The 7,175-nt window shown below is 34.7% G+C and overlaps 1 non-coding gene across 1 annotated transcript; it reads left to right on the top strand.

The window, feature by feature from the left end:
- Positions 1-258: 258 nt before the first annotated feature.
- TRNAT-AGU (transfer RNA threonine (anticodon AGU)) lies at positions 259-332 on the top strand. Its single transcript has one exon. It is a non-coding gene; the product is annotated as a tRNA-Thr (tRNA).
- The last annotated feature ends 6,843 nt before the right edge of the window (positions 333-7,175 follow it).

The following is a 7,175-nucleotide window of genomic DNA, read 5'->3' as shown; positions in this document are numbered from 1 at the left end:
TCATGAAATTAAGTGTAAAATATAAAACTTATAGAAAATAATGTATTATAAAGCCTTTGGGAGCTAGGGTTAAGGAGAGAGGTCCTAAACATGACACCAAAATCATAACCTATAAAAGAAAATGATGCAAGTTGACTTTATCAAAATTAAGTTTCTCAAAGGATGAAAAGCAAGCTGTAGACTGTGAGAAAGCATGCACAAACCATTTATATGACCAAGGACTCTTATCTAGACTACATAAACGATACTGAAAAATTAGGTGCTGTGGCTTAGTTGGTTAAAGCACCTGTCCAGTAAACAGGAGATCCTGGGTTCGAGACCCAGCAGTGCCTCAGTAAGTTTTTAGCCCTGGCTGGTGTAGCTCAGTGGATTGAGCACAGGCCTGCGAACCAGAGGAACCAGAGGATGCTGAAAAATCAACAGTATAAAAAACCCCAAACAAGCGGATTATATAATGGGGGGAAAAGGCATTTACTGAAGAGCTCCCATAGATGCCAAATAAGCACTGGAAAGGGTGTTTAATATCACAAGTCATCAGAGAAATGCTAATAAAAACTACAATAAGGCATCACAACCTACTTATCAAATGGCTAAAATAAAAAAAATTGAAAATACCAAATGGTGGTGAGAATGCAAAGAAAACAGATCCTTCGTACATTGCTGGTAAAATGGCACAGCCATTCTCATCAGTTTGGCAGTTCGTTACAAAACCAAACCTGCAGCTACCATTCTGCCCAGCAATTGCTTTCTTAAACATGTATTTCACAGAAATGAAAACTCAGGTTCAGAATTTTTTAAAAAAGAGAAAGTAATATACAAGCTTTCTTTTGTTGATATTACCTTTACTAGCAAAATTCCAAAACCTGAAAACAACTCAGATGCTCTATAGCAGGTGAAAGTTTAAACAAACTTGGTATATTAAATCAATAGGATATTACTCTGTAATTAAAAGAAGCAAGTATGGATACGTGCAACAACCTGTATGAATCTCCAGAGAATTATGCTGAGTGAAGAAAAACCAAAAGGCTGCACACTTTGCATTCTATTTCTAGAACATCATTGAAATGGCACAATTGTAGAAGGGAGAAGACATTAGTTATTGCCCATGTTTAAGAAAGGAATAAGGGGCCCTGGGGCTGGTGTAGCTCAGTGGATTGAGTGTGGGCCTGAGAACCACAGGATTGTGGTTCGATTCCCAGTCAGGGCACATGCCTGGGTTGCAGGCCAGTTCCCTGCAGGCTAGTTCCCAGCAGGGGATGGATGAGAGGCAACCATACATTGATATTTCTCTCCTTCTCTCCTTCCCTTCCCATCTAAAGATAAATAAATAAATAAACCATTAAAAAAAAAGAAAGGAATAGGGTTGGAGAGAGGCAAGGTAAGGTGCTTCTAGGAGAGCAAAATGGGAGATCCTTCTCATGATGGAAATGTTCTTTGGATTGCATCAATGTTAATATCCTTATTGCAATATTAGTTGTGAAAAGGGCGAAAGATTTATAGGATCTGAAGAGAAACCAGAGTATTATTAGTTGTAATGAATATCCCATGTAATTTCACATGTAATTTCACACATTGTTGTCATTTGGGGAATCTGGATAAAAGAGTGTGCAGTATCTCTCTGTATCATTTCTTGCAACTGCATCTTAATTTCAATTATCTCAAGTAAAAAGTATAACAACAACAACAACAAACTAAAGAAACATGCAACAGTTTCTAGGTCAATCCCCTAACTTACATTCGATTTTTGTCATTTAACAAGTATCTATTGACTCTTAGTACCATAGATGTAAAGATGTGGCAGAGAAAGGAAAAAAAAGACATACTATTTATAGCCATAGGTGGAAATTGAAGAAAGTAAACAAGTGATTCAGTTGATTAAAAGAAAAATGACAACTGCAGTGAAGGAAACAGGTGTATGTTCCAAGAAAGAATAACAACAAGCTGAATCTAAAATAGAAGGAAAGTTAGGGATGTATCTTTCAGGAGGTGCCGCCTAAACTCATTAATGAGGTGTCTCAGGCTCAGAGTTGTGGCAGAGATTAGTCACTCCACATATTTAACCCCCTTCCCTGTGAGGAGTCTTTCTGGAAAGCGGCTGTTTATGTATAAACTATTATGCCTACTCTAATTTGTAGTTTTTCGAGTATACATGATAAAAATGTGGCCAAGTGAATAGAACCTAAAATGGCCTGGTCCAAATATATGTCCCACAGGGTGCTTCGTTGTATTCTTTATCCATTCAGCTTGGATAGGATAGAAGTAGCCTCATGAGCATTCTTAAAAGACATATGTCAAAGCTGGCATAATCTCTGTTAGCCTCTATCCCAAGGTGGTAAGACGAACCATATTAATTTAAAACAATTTTTAGACATAAGATGGACCATGCCTGTTATGTGAAGCCTCTCTCTCAAGGAAGTCAAATATTTTTGTTGTTGTTTTGTCATTAAATGATACAGTGTTGTACCCCAAAGTCCTATTGAAGAGTGGACTTATTTCCAAGACGACTCTCCAAATCCCTTGTTTTAGTTCTAAGTCACATTTCAGAATCACAAAGAAAAGCACTGGAAAGGGATGCTTCACTTTTTAAAAAATGTCACCTTCTCCTTGTAATATTTATTTTTAATAGTACTCCTCACATTTATAAAATTAACATTGAACCTGTTATGTAGATATATTGTTATGCAGTTCCTCACTTGCCTGCTAACTTTATTGTGGGTTTGCATTCAGAAGGTTTTTTAATTTTTTTTCTTTCTACCTTTGATCGTTTTCATCTTTTTTCATTTTTAAATATACATTAACAAAAAGAGTTGTCCATTTTACTGACAAACTACCACTTGTAATACACAACTCAATTTCAGAGTTATTAAATATATGAAAGTTAATGTGCCTCTTAGAATTTGTGATATACAGTATATATTATGTAAATAGTTTATAAAACATTTTCATAAACATTATAATATTTGACATTAGAACCATTAATTGACTGGTAGAAATATAATGTCCAATAAGTAAAATGATTCATCCAAAATATGGAAGTATTTATTACTTATATGGGCTAGGACTACCCCACACACTGCTTTCTGACTTCAGCATCTATGGTTTTCTTCTGTTAGTAAATACTGCATGGTTCTACAGTTATACACCCCTTAGTTTTTAAGTGTAATAACAATTATCAAATAAAATACCATTTTATAGATTTCAGTTCACTGTTTCACTACATTTACATTTCTTGTCAATCTGTTATATGTGCTACTTCTGAATGTAAATATAGCCTCTTTTTAACCATCCCCACCAGAGATCCATGTATCTCTTTGGTATTGGACCTCTGATGGCATCATGTACAATACACAAGGTTATCTACAATCTTTCCCTATGGTGATTCAAATTCAAAACGGAATACAGATTTGCTTTCTGGACTAAATAATGTCATGGAAGAGTTGACTTAAGTTCTATTAATGAAATACTTTCCTTTAAATGTTTATGGATTCAGCACTAATTCTTTCTTCAACTTGGTTTCCACTACCCAACACAAACTTAGACATACCCTGTGGTATTTATTATCCTCTCTTTCTCATCAAATGCTTAATAAGTTCTTACTACAAAGTCACCATCCCATCTTCTGAAGGAGTTTACATTTCAGGCGGAGGTGTGCAATGGTGAGGATAGAAATATAATCTTAAACTAATGAAGGCTCTACAGATACAATTTTGATCTTTTTTTCAGATTCTGAAATTTTAGTTTCAAATGGATATTTATGATTTCATAAATTCTGCATTTAATGAATTTTTTTTCATTGTTCAAATATCTTTCAAAAATCCCATCACCTCTTTCTCTCCCTCTTTTTCTCTAACATTTCATAAACTAGAAAATTAGTATTAAACACAAAAATATATTTATATTCAAAATATATGTTAATAAGATAAAAGCAGATATTTATTCACCATTTATATCTGTGTTAAACCACAACTTTTGTTCCATCTTTCCCACTTTCATATTTTTGAATCCTGTTTCTCTTTTTTCAGATATTTTTAAATCATTATATGTGATTTTATTTTTTGAGAACATAGAGAAACACTTTTTTTCCCCAAAAGAGGCTACTTTTGCTTCTTTCAATAATTCTTCTTAGGATTCATTATCCAATTATTGGTTTCTGCTTCCTTCTTTTTCTTCCCAATATTTATGCTGAAACCGATTTTGGTTTCTTTTTATTACTACTCATTTTCTGTTTACATGGATACATAACTATGTATAGGTATATGCAGGTTTGAGATGAACAAAATAATAAAGTTTATAATTTGAATTCTTTTTGTTTTAACTCTATCCCCCACTAATAAGCCTTCATTTTCTTCATCCTGAGTTAATGCATTCACTCGGTCGTATTTCTAAAAATGTGAGGTTGGAATAAATTACAGTTTTTCTGCTCTATAAGCTGGTGCTGTTTTGTCTATAATAGTCTTCTAAATTATTGTATTGGATTATGTGGCAACTCAACCTTCTTTCAATAAAGATGGTTATTAATATTTCACTCAACAATCTGATGCAATTGTGTTATGTTCGTATTCAATTATTCAATCATATAAATATGGAAGATTAAGCAGAAGCTTTCAGTAGTAAATACAATAGCCTCTTTGATTATAACTGCCTCATCAATAGGAGATCAATGGTTCAATGGGGAATAATTTCAAGATAGTTATTATTTGCTCATATAACTATGTATGAAAGATTTGTAATCTTTTCTCGAGGTTACATCCAGCCATTAAGCCAGCACCTAGTGATGTATCCCATTGCTCTAAAAAAAAACTTGCTATTATTTTCTCATAGCATTTGATAATAACTGAATCCTGGGAACTTTCAGAGGGGAAAAGGCACATCTTTTTCAAAAAAAGAAAATTGCTATAGGTCATTCTTTCCAATAGTTCACTTGGGTTAACAGGAGATTACTGCCTCAGTTAGCTGGAATAATGACCTTGTAATTTAAGACAGTTAATACAATTTTCCCATTTAAATCTAATTAAAACTGATATTTAGTCCTCTAGAGGAAAATAGTGGCGATTTTCCAGTTGGCAGGAAACATTCTTGGTCTCACATTTTCACATTTGCTTTATCAAGTCATGTCCAGCAATATAGTTAGACTGTTACAATCGGCTGCCTTTATTGCTGCCTTAGTTTTGATGCTCAGCAACCATCTGTAGAACACATGTTAGGGGCCAAAGAATTTGCAGGCAAACATAGCAGTGCTGTAAATAAGTCCCAAGTAGATAGGTAAGTAAGCTAAGAGGAACATTCCATTGTGCTCAGCTGTCACTGCATACTTCCTGGCCACTATTCTTCAGAAAGTGATGGGCAAAGAACTGAAAGTTAAACCAAATGCAGTGTGTGGATGGGCCATGTGGGGTTACTTGCTACCCACTCTTATTACTCATTGCAAACGAGTGTATACGCACTAGTGGTGTACCAATGTTTCTGGGACCTGGAGCACAGAACTTTAAAATGCCCTTCTGTTATGGGAGAAAATTATTTCCAATAATATATAATATTTCAGTAAAAGTAGTTTCTTGATTGTCCTTAGTTTTAAACAATTAATTCCAACAGAATAAATTTATATTTTAAACATACTATTCAAATCCTGTAAATATCTTATTGTATTAACTAAGATTTTCTCATGAATATGTTACATCTTGCAGTCCACATTATATTTTACTATTTTAAATTTTAAACGTGAAAAAAATATTCAAGTTGTCACCTAAAATGAATGAATGAAAATAATTCAAACTCTGGGTATTTCATTTCTTTATCTTCACAAGCATGGTGCTATCACAATTTATTCTGAATCTAGAAATGGGGAATAACACAGGGGTGGATGGCACAAACTGTACATGATTCTTCCAAACAGCTATCGTTACTCTCCTAATGGATCATTGTCCACACCTTGAGTTCTTTTCAATAGCGTTCAGTTAACTATTTTCCACAAACATTACAATGTTCATTAAAGTATAACTAATAAAACAATCTAATTGGGGACATATATATGTATATATGTATATATGCATATATACATATATTAATAAAGCTCTTCTATAACCATGTTATCTAAAACTTAGATGACCAAAAAACTGCTTTCCAAGTAAAAATATTATTATCACTGACATTGTTTAAGGTTTTGTTCCCATGATGGTTTAAAAAGCATACCGTGGGCCTGCGAACCACACGAACCACATGCCCAGGGCACATGCCTGGGTTGCAGGCCAGTTCCCAGCAGGGGACTCACGAGAGGCAACCATACATTGATATTTCTCTCCTTCTCTCCTTCCCTTTCCCTCTAAAGATAAATAAAGAAAATCTTAAAATAAAAAGCATACCGTGGAACTCGGAGAATGTTATGCTGAGTGACATAAGCCAGTCAGAGAAAGACAAACACCACATGATTTCACTAGTATGTGGAATCTAATGAACAAACTGTACTAACAAGCAAAATGAAGACAGACTCATGCAATAGAGAGCAAGATGACAGCTAAGGGAGGGGAAGGGAGGTTAGGGGTGGAAGGACTGAGCAAAAAGGATAAAGCACTCATGGACATGGACAACAATGTGGTGGGTGATTGCGGGGTGGGTGTGATATAAGGGGATTAAATGATCATGGAAAATATAATAACATTTTTAAATTAAAAAACACATTGAATTTTGGTCAGTTTTATTATTACTTTTAAGAGTTGTGAAGATAATTTAATTTGCTTATTGCCTACTGCAGGACACAAAACTCCTGCCTCTGAGCCCTTGGTATATACAGTGTCACGTACTCCATGTATTTCTGTGGACATGCTTCTTATGTACATGTGCTTGTCTTATCTCTTGTTAGAAAGTCAGAGCCTTGATTATAGTCTTAGGTATTGATAAAGCTTTGGGATAGGTGGGAGTAGCAATAAAGACAATTGAGCCCTGGCTAGTGTATCTGGGTGGATTGAGTGTGGGCTGCACACCAAAGGGTCACCAGTTCAATTCCTAATCAGAGCACATGCCTGGATTGTGGGCTGGGTCCCTGGTAGGGACTGAGTGAGAGGCAGCCACACACTGATGTTTCTCTCCCTCTCTCCTTCGCTTCCCCTCTCTCTAAAAAATAAATAAATAAAAGATTTTTAAAAAGATAGCCAAATATTTATTTGGTATCTCTTAAATTA

Source organism: Sturnira hondurensis, unplaced genomic scaffold, assembly GCF_014824575.4.
Source record: "Sturnira hondurensis isolate 20B ecotype Veracruz unplaced genomic scaffold, ASM1482457v3 Scaffold0014302, whole genome shotgun sequence".
NCBI classification, from domain to species: Eukaryota; Metazoa; Chordata; class Mammalia; order Chiroptera; family Phyllostomidae; genus Sturnira; species Sturnira hondurensis.
This window is presented reverse-complemented; position numbering and strand designations above follow the sequence as displayed.